The 13,699-nt window shown below is 43.7% G+C and overlaps 1 protein-coding gene across 1 annotated transcript in view; it reads right to left on the bottom strand.

The window, feature by feature from the left end:
- Window positions 1–11,086, bottom strand: part of LOC146861238 (sodium channel protein type 2 subunit alpha-like) — a 544,972-nt gene extending 533,886 nt beyond the window's left edge. Inside the window, exon 1 of the mRNA XM_085645392.1 lies at window positions 10,947–11,086. The gene's annotated coding sequence lies outside the window, so the exon portion shown is untranslated. The remainder of the gene's footprint in view (window positions 1–10,946) is intronic.
- Between the last annotated feature and the right edge of the window lie 2,613 nt (window positions 11,087–13,699).

Raw genomic sequence — 13,699 nt, 5'->3', positions numbered from 1 at the left:
CTCCAAATGTATGTAGTTTCTTCTTGAGTTTTTCAATCAAGTTTTAAGAGAGGGTGAGCTGTGTTTTTTGTAATTAATTTAGACTGTTTGGTATTGATGTGGTAAATAGTCAGTTCAGTTCATAAGGCTTTATTCGGAGCTTAAAGACAAAGTCCATAAAAGCACATACATACATATAAAACAGCATCATCATTTTAACAAATCAATCTAACATTTAAAAATACTTTAAAACAGTTTTAAAATGACAAACTTGGCCTTGCTTTAATGGCCCGTAGAAGAAAAGTGGCAGTAAAAAAACAGACATCAGGTGATGGGTTGAATAACAATTTCATAGTATCATTTACAGTCCTAACTCCATACTTCTTAAAAACAGGTTTTAAAAAAGCTGAACGAATATTCCCATAAAATGAACAAAACAGTAAGAAGTGCATGGTACTTTGTACAGTAATATTGTCACATGGGCAAGGGCCAATTGGGTGTTTTCTAATGCTTGGAAATGCCACCAAATGATGAACAATACCAAAACGGAGTCTTGTCAGAACGAATCTGTGGGAGGGTCTGGAAACAAAACTCAGGTACGATTGAAACCCTGTCGTTTCACTGAAACTTCCATAAAACCGACAGGTTGTTAAATTACCACTAATCCTCCCTCGCTTCTCGTTCCTATAGTTCATAAAAGCAGATTTCAACTCGTTTTTGGTCAAGCAAGAGGCGGCATAGTGATTCTCTATTACATTAAGATCATAGATTTCCAAAAAACTATCAGAAACAAATTTAACCCATGGAATCTTTAAATGATTATCGGTAGAGAGACAGTCTTCAATAATAACTCTATTTAAAGAGGTCTCTTCCTTTACCCAAATTGCACGCCAAAGCATAAGTGGTCTAAGGGCTACGGAGTCTGAGAGATGTTGAATTCCAAACTCCCTATGCACCAAGTCGGTAGAAGCCGAAGTGGGTAGACTTAAAAGTCTTTTAAGGAAGGTATTTTCCTCCACTTGTAGACTTCCACTCGGGGCGTGCCCCCAAATACCAGCACCATAGAGAGTAATAGAAAGACACCTCATTTGGTAAATTTTCAGCATGTCCATGAGCCATTTATCCCCAAGTTTAGAAGCAAACTGAAACACCCCATGGGCACTTTTCGCCATTCTACCCCTTACATAGTTAATCTCGCTGGACCAACTACCTGATTTGGAAAAGGTGATACCTAGGTAGTTGAAAGAGTCCACCGTTTGGACCTTTTGCCCTTCGATGAAAAAGGAATGTGGTTTTTTACAACTATTACCACACTCCATGACAAAAGTTTTTGATTTATTGATCTTCAACTTCCTGTCCTTGATGAACAGAGAAAATCTGTCCATTAGACGTTGAAGGCCGCTAGGGGTCCTAGATAAAATAACGGCGTCGTCAGCGTAAAGTAGAACGGGAATATGAAAATCAAGGGTTTTAGGGGTATCAGCCGCTACAGTTTTTAAGACCGAGTCAACCTCATTAATAAAGAGTGTAAAAAGTAAGGGGGCGAGTACACACCCCTGCCTGATACCACGTCTAATAGGGAACTTAGGAGTGCATTCTCCTCCCGGACCATAACGGACACTAGATCTGAGATTGGCGTATAGCCGGGCCAAGAAGTGGACAATGCCCTCCGGAGCTCCCATTTCCAGAAGTTTCTCCCATAAAATCTTGTGGTTCACCATGTCGAAGGCACTACTCAAATCTGCAAAGCAGAGAAAAAGAGAACCTTTCTTGGCCTTCGTATATTTCCCTATTAGAAGTTCACGGTTAAGGCACTGTTCTACTGTCCCCCGTCCCTTCCTGAAACCATATTGAGAGTTTGCCAGTATGTTATTAGAATCGGCCCATTCTTCGAGTCTGACCAGGAGCACCCTACTCATGATTTTTACGGAGGAATCTAGAAGGGAGATTGGTCGGTAGTTCTTGGCATCCCTTCTCTCTCCCTTCTTGTAGATAGGTACTATAATGGATTCCTCCCATGAGGGTGGGACACCGAAGCAGACTGCTGCGTTAAACACATTTGTTAGCAACGGGCCCCAAATCTCAGGTTCTTTTTTATAGACATCAATGGGCACCCCATCTGGCCCCTGGGCCTTACCTCCCTTACTGGCAGAAATACTATCCTGAACTTCAAAAATGGTTATATCTAAAGGAATGACAGGCCAGTCACCTCGGTCTACATCCAGGGATTTATTCGACTCAAAAATCATGGAAAAGTGGGAAACCCAACTTTCTGCACTAACATTAGCAGTCAGCTCAGGCATCTCCTCATTTTTAAGAAATGGACAGTTAACTGTGGCCCAGAAAAGAGAGGAGTCTGAGGTTTCAGCTGCCTGGTCTAACTTGTCCCAGGCGTCTTGCCTTAATTCGGCCTTCCTGTTGACAATTGCTGCCTGATAGGTGGCTCTGAGCCCCCTAACCAAATTTATGTCTCTAGGTTTAGCAGCAAGTGCCTCTTTGAGACCCTTAAGTGCAATGGTGCTAGCATGGTCAAACCATCCCTTTTGCCTGCACGATTTGCCCTTAAGGAACACTGTAAATTTTGCCTCAATAGTAGTATTAATATTAATAAACTTAGGGATAGTTACATCCGTCAGTTCTCTACTCTCTAAAATAACGGAAATATCGTTAAGACAAATATTAATAATGGAGTTGGACAAGATATCTGCTTTATCCCCTTTCCACCTAATTCTAGTACCGTTGGGACGATGGGGTTCGATATTAACTATTATGTTAGGTTTGGGGCCCCTTTTCGCCTTCCATAGTACGGCCTCCATAGTTAGACAGTTATGGTCGCTGATTAGGTTATCTATTATCAGAGGGGCTGTACACCACTGGTTGAGGCTAGATGAGATGCAAATATAGTCAATCACAGTATTTGCATTCCGGCCCGTGAATGTAGGGATGATTTCACCAGAGGCACCCTTCAAGTTCTCCAACAATTCCAAATCATAAGTCATCAGGATTTTATTTAGTGACTCTCCGTAGGAATTGTGGGGAAAGTGGCAGACGCCTTCCCCCCAACAATTAACAAAACCACAGGCCCTATGGACAGGGGATGAACATACAACAGTGTTAAAATCCCCTAGCCAAATGAAATCAAACATAACATTGTTGCCCGTAACTATATCTGCCAAAGCGGACTCCAAAGCAAAAACTACCTCGTGCCTAGAATTGTCAAATACGTTATTATAAAAGTTGATTAAAAGGGTATTTCTACCCAGCTCCTGAGAAAGCCATAAAATCTGGGAATGGGCCCCAATTGTTACATGTTTCTTAACAATAAGTGGCACGTCCACAGAGATCAGAGTCAGAAGCCCACCCTTAGCTCTGCCTGAAGTGGAAGCCACAGCCGGCAAATAATAAGAAACAAAACCCAAATAGTTAATGGGTACCAGACTCCAGGTTTCCTGAAAACAAATAATGTTAAAATTATTGATAAAATCAAACCATCCTAGACAAGTATCCTTATGTAAGAGGCCAGCAACATTCCAACATGCAATAGAGCACCGGCCTCTATTGTCTACTATGGTGGGTGTAGTTGGATCAATCCTGTCCCCAACGCCAGTGATCGGACTTACTGGTCCGCTGTCCATTGTAACATCAATAGGATTAACATTGGGGTCTTTTAGACCAATGGTCTCTACTAATTCATGAGCCCCCCTGGTCATGCTACAACTTCCCTTTCCCATAGAAACAGTCGCAGTCCCAGGGACCACCGAAGGTAGCCCCAGTCAATCATTGCAATCAAGGCCACTCAGGGGCTGAAATCTATTGAACGTGGGAATGGTAGGGCCATCATACATATTCAAACCTCTAGACCTCCCTTGATAACGCTCAGCATCCGGTTGGATATCAAAGTCTCTATAGAAGAACCCCAGGGGACGTAGGGATATTCCTTCATCTCGTATGGGAAGAGAAGCAGCTTTAATCAGCGCCGTGGAGGTTAATTGCGGATTTCGAAAGTTGATAACTATGCAATCCCCTCCACAGGTCTTATGTGATTTCCCCACCCAATTGGTTCTTCTAGTGCTTAAAATATCCCCTGAGAGTGCAATTGGAAAACCGCACTGCCTGTGAAGCCAATCCACGGTTTTATTCTTTAGAGAAGAGTGTGATTCAACAAAGCCGTGGTTGCTTCCAGACATGCTTAAAGGGGGGACATTTGTTAACACTGCTACAAATGGTGCACAGGACGGTGGTAGATCCGGCTGGGGGCTACTAAGACTGTTGTTATTCACATTGGGACCCATCTGCTTCCTTAGTACTGAGCTAAAGGAAGGTTTAGCTTGGGCCGGCAACTGCAGGAGGGAGTTAGGTACAGCAGGAGTTGCAACACGATCATTCCCTGAGTTAGAGTTACTGCTCTCAACCGTCGTCGAGTCAGATATGTGGGGATTAGAAGACGCAACAGCAGATACAAAATCTTTTTCAACAGTAGTTACTACCTTTGCGGTATTTAGGAGGGTATCCACTAAACCACCCAGTCTGACTACTTCGTCAGAGATTGTAGCAAGTTTGGTCAGTAGGGGTGTAACAAGTAGATCAAGCTTTGCCTCGATAGCATTAAGCAAAATATCTAGTTGCTCATTGTTCAAACTGATCGTGGGACCATCCAGTAACTTAATTTGGTCCTGCTGAGTATTGGGCAACAAGGGGTCAATTCTTTTAACAGGGCGATTCCCCCCTCGTTTGGGTAGATTAGTTTTGCTAATAATCCTGCAAGAACGTATTGATCTTTGTGGCCTTGGGGCCTGCACATTTGGGGCTATTGGGTCTGGAGAAATTTCTACATCCGATTCTACTTCATTGATGGGCATGGTAGTGACAATTGGCTCTCTTATGGTGTCATTGGTAGCAACCAATACGGGACTGGCCATTGAGTTTATGTGGACACTAGCATCAAGAATGGAGGTTGACTGAGATACTGGTTCGATAGGGGAAGATGGGCCTATACTTTGTGGCCCTGATCGTCCTAAGGACTTCCTCCTTTCTTGATTGATTTTATCCACCATCTTTACCAGATAGTTATCCATAGTGGACAACGCAGCCGCTGGTTTGGCTTTAGGCATTGAGAAATCGAGCTGTGCCAGTACCAATACTGCAAAAACAGGATGACACGACAATAATCAACAACCTATTACCCACGGCAAAATAAAGCTACCCAGCACAGAGGGTCACGTCGACCAATACCACTATGTCATTCACTGCCCCTCACTCATAGCAGTTACGACACGGCAGGTCACACAACCAATTGGGCAGAATAACAGCAACCGGTATACAGTCAAGGGTAATGGCCCCCTCCTACCCGCTCCTGTCCCGGACTGTCTCAGACTGTCCGCCCTTTGTCCGGGCTTCGTCCTGGGCGTCCCGCGGCGCGTCCCGCTCTGCGAGGGGCGGTTGTTTTTAAGTGATCGGGAACCAATAATCAAGGGTGTGGGCAGGAAGGCGGACCTCCGCGCAGGTGTGCTCACGCACGGACTCCTGGACAATGGAGTCCCGTGCGATGTTATTCCCGAGCACACAGCGATGTCAGCCACAGCAGTCCCTGGTCTCTACCCCTCCGGGGGTGATAAGCAGCACAGATCGGTATTGGCCCCAGGTACGTCAGCATCAAGGTGATGTGGTGTTGGGAAATTAAGACTCTTCTCTTGATAGCCAGAATGGAGGTGTGAAATTAATTCTTACAAAAGAATGGAGCTACAGTAACTTGGAGGCTCTAGTCGTGTTTATGAGACTCCATGACTGTGCTGCTTCTCCCACTGTGAGAAAGTGAGAACGTAGATTATTGGATGGGGTTGATGTTAGCCCACCACAGGTAATAATGGCACTATTCTTGTTAGGTCCAGTAAAGATTTCAGTAATTTAAACTTGAACTCACCCCCTTGTATCTTTGGTACAGAGCAGACAGGTTAATTTGAGAAAATGTGTAAAGCATTTAGAAGTACCAAAGGAGTTAAATGGTTAAAAACACAAAATAATAATAATCTCACTCCTATTTAACAAATAGAGAATATTTTAATGCACAAAATGACACCAAGACAACAAAAATTAAAAAAGGGGAACCGGAGATATGATTTTAAATAGTTTTAAAATTAAAAATAGCACCAAAAGGTGAAAAGCGCCAGTGGGCAACTAATGGCGCTAGACTGACTCAAAGTCAAAAGTTAAGGCCAACTGCAACAGAGCATGGGTCAGACACTAGGCCGAGGTAGACCTTGGTCAAAGAGTTACCTGCAAACTCAGAAATTTTTCTGCCGAAAAGGTGGTTGTCGACGAGTTGCCAGCAGGTCAAGCTGCAAGCTGTATCCTAGTTGGGGGTTCAATGACCATAGGTAGCTGGAGAGCAGGGTTCTGGTGCAGTCGCTGACAAAGGTGGGAAAGTCAAGAGCGGGAGAAGTCCAGTGCCTGTGTCCAAGAAGGTTTCAACATCAATCTGCATTGCTCTCTGTGAAGCCATCTACATTTGAACTTAGAAACTTTTTGGGAAGTCAGACCACCTTCAGTGGGGCAGATCAGCATGTTAAAACCTACCGTCGATGGTGGCTCAGGTCTCCCGTTAGTTCTTCAGAGGAAACGTTGGCAAAAAGTTTCTAAGTCCCAACTTTTGCAGTTTGGGCAAGAAGAGTACACTCTAACACCAGCCAGAGTTTCATGATCTCAGGAATTGCACTTGGAGGTCAGGACTCACTCAGACAAAAGTCACCAGCAGGGTTTAGGGCAGGTCCAATTGGAATTGGTCAGCTGAGCTCTTCTGGAACATGCACTTCTTGCAGCTTTTCCGTTCTTGTAGTTTACCAGGAGGTCAGCCAACTGACCCTTGGAGTCCCCTTCATTGTCCAGGGTACAAGTGGAAGTAGATCCAGCCCTTATGACTCTCCTCATGGGTCACAACACAGTGCTGTCCTTCTTCTGTGTTCAACAGGTCCAGCAGTGTTCAGAAGAAGGTGCCCAGGGGTGCCACATTTATGCTTTGCACAAGCCTGTATGTGGGAGTGACTCCTAGACTCTCCCTGACCAATAGGTAAAATGTTCCCAGGAATAATCATACTCACTTTTATAGCTTTGCAAGTGATCCCTACTACAAAAAATCAGAATGCCCTTTTCTACCTAAAACCAAGATGGCTAGACTTTTTATTCCCTGTGCAGAGCTCCTTGTGCTTACCCAGAGGTGTGGCAATGATAATGTGCACACCTTCCCTTGCGATCACTCTAAACCAGTTCTGGAATAACTCACCTTCCTATTGGGTTTGGAGACAAGTTGGCTATGAAGGCATGAGGAATGCAGGACTAGGTGTGAGCTACATCTGCCAGTGAGAGGGTAGGAATCCTTTGAAGCTCAGTAAGTGGCTGGTCACAGCCCCAAGGCCACCCTGTTAAGGGAGGAAAAACATCTCCCCACACCCAGGGAGCAATCCACATCTTACCAAAGGGAAGCCATCAACAGTCTGGTGGAACTAACACTGGCAGAAAAGCACATTCTGCTCAGACAGGAAAATGACAACTTTCTAAGTGTCCTTTTCAAAATAGTAGTATAAAATCCGATTTGGCCATTAAGTTGTATTTTAAATTACTTAAGTTACTATTAAAATAAGTCATTGGATCATTTTTCTAGCTATTCCCAAATGCAGGTTAGGATGTACAAAGGGTTATAATGTAACCCAGTACATCCCTAGGGAAGAGCCAGACTTGCACATTAAAATTGACTTTAGGGGGTTTTCATAATGGTCCTACATTTTAAATACGATGCACCCTGCCCTATGGACATTTAGGGCCTACTTAAGAGGTGAATTTTATGCATTAAAGAGGAAGGTTCAGGTCTGGCAAAAGGTTTATTTTGCCAGGTCGGATGGGGAGTTTTAAAACTGCACACCATTCTACAGGGGCAGGTCTGGAGACATGCTTCACATTGTGACTTTAGTGGTGGCATAAGATGTGCTGCAGTCCAATAGTGGCATTTAACTTACAGGCCCTGGGCATACTTTGTATCACATACTAAGGGCTAATAGGTAAGTTACATTGCCCAATTGGGAGTCTAGACAAATTCAAAATACTTTAGGGGGTCAGAGGGCAGTCACTGGGGCCTAATTAGTAGATCCCAGTGCACAGAGTAAAAAATTAAAATCAGCGAAATCTGAGTACAAAATGAGGGTGACCACGCAAAAAGGGGCATTTTCATACACCCACCTATCAACTCATTAAAAGCCTCGAGAACAGAACTAAGGCATCCATAATAAGAATTCAAAATAAAATATTATTTTTGTCCCAAGATATATTATTTGTATGCACTCACAACATGTCCTGTGAATGTCAAGAAATTGGTAAACCCCTGCTGGCTATCAAAAAGTACAATCACCACAGGATGAGAGTGCACAAATGTTAATAAAGAATAGCAAAGGGAACAAAATCAGGTGAAATTTTTATAGTTCGGAGAGTGGTCCCTGGTTCGGAAAAAAAGTTACTTTTGTTCGTTGTTGAGGTTTGTAGATGAAGATCTGTGGTAGCAACATCTAAGCTATGAGGTCTGTTGGGAGAGGCTAGCCTTTACTCCTTGCATTCGTTTCTAGTCAATAACCAGAGGCTCTACTTCTAATGGACTGAGATGTGATGCTGAAAACTAAGGTTAAAATGAGGAGGGATGGGCAGGAAATCGTCGAGCTTTCCTTGTTTTCGTGGTGTGAGGCTATTCTCCCAAGTTAACAGGCTCCCTTGACAAAGATGACAAAGATATGTAATGAACCATAACTGAATTAAAAGACTGAAGCACATGCTTAGCAATATATCTCCATTAATCGTAATTACGTGGGCTGGGAAACACCTTGAAAAAGCAGAACTTCAAAAACAAAGGATAAAAAGTACAGGAGATATTCTTACTCATTTGTAGGACACTGGTATCAAAAGGAGTCCAATAGAATTAGTTCAACCTCATAAAAGATGTTTAATCACATTTAGAAACCAACTATATTATTTTGAAATCGTCTGGACTTAAACCAACTTGGAGGCAAAAATAACAAAATGTAGCCATGTCTTGTTTAATGCGTGCGCACTTAATAGCTTATCCGGAAGAAATCAGAATACAGCAAAGCAATACGTTCACCCTCCCATTTGGAAACACAAAGGTCTACACCATATGTTAAATAAAGAGCTGCACTTTGGGTTGGTAGCTATATATTAAATGAAAAATGTGCACGTTTTCACCACTCTACTACCTATATAAAGAGACCACAGGTCTGTTCATTAAATGAATATTATTCAAGTATGTGACCGCATGTTGAATAATTACAACTTCTCGATTCAAAAGCATCATTTTGAAGAAGCCAAACATCAAGTCGGACTTACAACAAGTCCGACTTGATGTCCCAGTACAGACATTCTTTGATACCGTGCATAGTTTCACAATTCACTTGTGGATCATACAATATGAGACTGAGATCTGAACGCCTGATCTGATTGAGAATATTCAGTATTTCCCATCCAGACACTGGAGTATTAGGGTAACAATGACAAAATAAAGTGTCTTCAAGTATAAAATATATTCAACAAACAGGGAAGGTCAAATGCGATCAATATATGATGTTTTATATTATATATTCAATTAGGAGATTATTATTTGATGAAACCAGGCTTGTTTTTGCTTTGGAGGCTACAATCTAAAATGCTGTTTTAGTATGGCTTAAATTTGATCATTATATAACATAACATGCCTAGAAATCTGAATTACGCAATAACAGTTAAATAGATGGTATGTGAATGTGTATGGTTTCTGACCGTCATCCCCTGCTGATCAGCGTCATCCTGGGCCTATTGCACTGGGGTTGTAGGAATCGTGAGGTTCTTCAAGAAGATGGGGCCATAATTACACAAAACTACAGAAACATTCCGTGTTTATGCTAATTCACAAATAGTTGCTATTGTGCAAGAATCGCATTGGTGCTTGGATGAATGTACGAAAAGGGAACTACGGATACCCATATCCAAGGCCTAGGGCTCTATTTTCAGATGATGGAACAAATTACTTAGCACACACAGGCTGTCCCAAAAATGTGTGTGTGTTTTGGATTGACTGTAGGTAAACATATGACTGACTGACCTTCAATTCCAAAAACAAGCACATGAGGTAGAGCAACCTGTGTACATTTGAATCCTCCATAGCTGCGCCGGGTACATGGTAAATCTGAGGGCCGGCTGAATGAGATGTGATGAACGGGAACGGAGGACAAACGCAATATGAAACAGGAGGCCAACACCCCTGCACAAAGTCAGCGCTGTAGGTCTCGGGTGTCCTCAGGCGAGATTCATCAGCTATAACCACCAGAAAATGAGCATGCAATCCTCGCGACGGAGCCCTTTCCAAGGCGGTGTGGGATCGGTCACATATCACTGCAGCTCCTACAAGCCATGGCCTCGCCTGTATAATACAAGGCGGTACCATCTGAGGTGCTAGAGCCGGGAAAGGGTGCGAAGACTATAGGGTGATGCGCTGTAACCTGTAACCTAAATTCATTATGCAACGCGCCCTAAATGCATCTCACAATGCAGAGATATGAAGGATGCTGGCAGGCTCCATCAAATTCTTTAAATGAGAAAATGCACGCACGGTAAGAGAATGCACCGCCAACATTGCGATCCCTTGGGTGTACCATAGCTTGACAACTATTCTTTCTGTGTGGTGATGTGTCTACCTCCCTCCCCAGCTGTGGATCAACGAGTCTAGTAGAGCTGCACCCACTTATAGTCACCACCGCATCCAGCTTCACGATGCCGATTTACACCCACAGATGTAGGGCATTTACCGTTATCTTGTTATGCTATACCAACCTGCCACCCACCCTAGGAATGGAGGAAGGATGCGCACCGCCATCCCAGTGATGGGGAACACCCGCGCGCTTGGAGACAGAGGGAGAGCGCGGTATCCAGGCAGCACTTACACCATTAGCCAGTCTCTTGTCGTCTCGGCGATCTTCTCGGCTCCCTGGTATTCCCTGAGTGCGCGGCGGAGGTGCTGGTATTATCCCTTGGCGCTCCTCCTTGCGGCTTGGTCTCCGGGCTGCTCTCTCGCCGCCGCGTCTCTCCCTCTCCTCTGGCGCCAGCCTCCCTCCCGTCTCCAGCTACTCCACCCCCAGATGTTGACAGTCAGCTGCGAGCAGAGATTGGACACAGCGGGGGCGCGCGCGCGTTCCCGACACCTCCCTTGCCTCTGCAGGTACTACAAAAAAAAAAAAGATACCCGGAGACATAGAAGACGGGCAATGAGAACGGGAAACTGCTAAAGCCCCCCCACCCGCTCCCCGGGCTTAGCCTAACCGCCATACTGGGAAGTGGCATTTCGCTTCAGCTTCACGATTTAAGGACCATTGCTATCAATGAAAACGAATAGAAACATCCATTGGCATGAGAATTAAAATTGGTCGCAGATATTTTCAACATTCCTTTTTTACATTATTGTGTAAACACTGAAATATGCTTCCAACCTGCTTAGAATACATTATGAACGCAGTCAATTGTCTACCAAAATGAAACCATATCTAGCAATCAAACTTTAATGCACGTGTTCTTTTACGGTAGGCAATTTGTAAACACTAAAATGATAAAAGTCCAACATGGCTGAAGCCCGTGACGTGTACATCAGTTGTGACTGTGCGCCTTACTCCCTCATTTTTTTATTAGAAGCATTTCATCTCCATGCCTGACATTGAGTGGAAACAATAGGGGCGCCCCATACCAGGGAAGGGAATGGATGCAAAATATCCGCTTAATAACATGGCCATCCGGCTCCGCTACGGGGTGCCACCTCACTAGACATCTAAGGCGTCTGTCCGCACTAGGCGCGCTCCTCTCCGGGAGCAGGTGCAGGGCGTCGGCGGGAGGTGGCGGGGAAGTTTCTGGAGCGACTGAGAAGAGGGAACCCGCTGTGACGTAGCCTACTTGCATTACGATGCTGTGCGTCACTCCCGGCCCCCAAAGGCGGTACCCTGGCTCCAGCACCAACGCCATGGACAGCGGCTGCCTCGCCTAGGATGGAGAGAGCCTGCAAGGCCGGACAGGAACTGTTCACCCACGCTGGTGCTGTACGGAACAGGAACGCGAATCTGACTGAATTCGTGGAACATGTACACGAAGAAATTCTAGGACTAAAAAATGTTTTAAAATTTTACCAAGCGAGGTAAATCGTTCAGATGCTTTTTCCACACAGCCAGTGTTTCACTTGCTCGACCAGTATGTTTTATATCTGGGCCGATAAAACCGATGGGAAAACTTAGTAGATGTTTTTATTTATTTATTTATTTTATTTAATGCATTTTTATAAAGCGCGGACTTTGCCCGAAGGTGTCAGAGCGCTGTACAACAGAACCAGTTATGTTACATTAGAGAAATGTTACAAAATAGAACGTTACAAAAACAGCAGGACACAGTGTTGGTACCGATAGCACAGAATTGGGACCAAAATTAAATAATATGATTCCGTTTTTCAATTTGCCATCACTTACAGGGTCAAGCCAAGTTTCTGCGATGATTTCTTCTCACCAGGTGATGGACCTTTGATACGTATTTTAGATCCGATGCTATTTCATCATCGCAAATCAGAATAACATTAACAGTTTAAAGTTCAGTCAATAATTAGAGTTCAGAATAGTTTCAAAACCTTTATTCTCATTAGGAGATTAGTAAGATTTCTTCTCCTTTCTTTATTCAAATTAGTCAAATATTCAAGTTTGTTTACAGAAATCTCTTAAAAAGGTTTGGCTAGAACCAATAATCAAATTGGACATTAAGCTAATTTCATAAAGGAATAAACCTCTATTCTAAAGAACAGAATCAGGATTTTAAAGTACTGAGACAAATAAAGAGTTCAAATTCAAAAGAAAAGAGTGAGATAAGCCACGGACAGGTACCTTTTGGGAACCGGTCTATTTTCTTTTAATTAATTCCTGCACCAAATTGCTGTTTGTTCTTAAATTTTACCACATTAATCTTATTCCTTTTACGTATCGAGTCTCTTGTGCTGTCTCCTCTCACAATATCTTCCCCGGTTCACCGCAGCATTTTCATGCTGTTTGAGTGGAGGGAAGACGCAATCCCCAACATTTCCTCATTTCCATGAGGCCATTAGCAGTCGCCATATTGGGAAGTAGATGGTCTAGTCTCTTACCTGAGCCGCTCCCTTCCGGTATTTAATCAAGGGATGGCTCCGACGCGCAGTCAAGCCCATCTGTGCCCTTCCGCGTCCGAATTCCGTCCAGGGCCAGAAATGTTGCCCAATTCATACAAGGTACATGTTTTTCTAGAGAATCTCTTTTGTCGCTTAAAAACAGCCCTCATAACCGTACAAACTCCATCGCTGTGGCTAAATGGATGGGTCCAATCTGTTGTAGAAACTGTAAAACACTTCTTGAACCTATAAAAGTTACTCCGACCAGAAACAGTCACAAATCGACCTACTTACGAGGAGGTGTTATCAACGCCCGATCACTATGTAAACATGCCCAACACATCAATGATCTTATTCTAAGTGACAATTTAGATTGCCTTTTCATAACAGAAACTTGGCTTACATCCTGGTGCAATCCAGATATCGTTTGTGCCCTCCCCCCTGACTACCTTATTCACAGACAGGACATGCCCTGATAGACACTGTCAATCCAATCATCAATAGCATAATAAATGCTTCTCTATCTGCAGC

Source organism: Triturus cristatus, chromosome 3_1 (genome assembly GCF_964204655.1).
Source record: "Triturus cristatus chromosome 3_1, aTriCri1.1, whole genome shotgun sequence".
Classification (NCBI taxonomy): domain Eukaryota; kingdom Metazoa; phylum Chordata; class Amphibia; order Caudata; family Salamandridae; genus Triturus; species Triturus cristatus.
The sequence above is the reverse complement of the archived record's forward strand: the minus strand, read 5'-3'. Positions and strand labels throughout refer to the sequence as shown.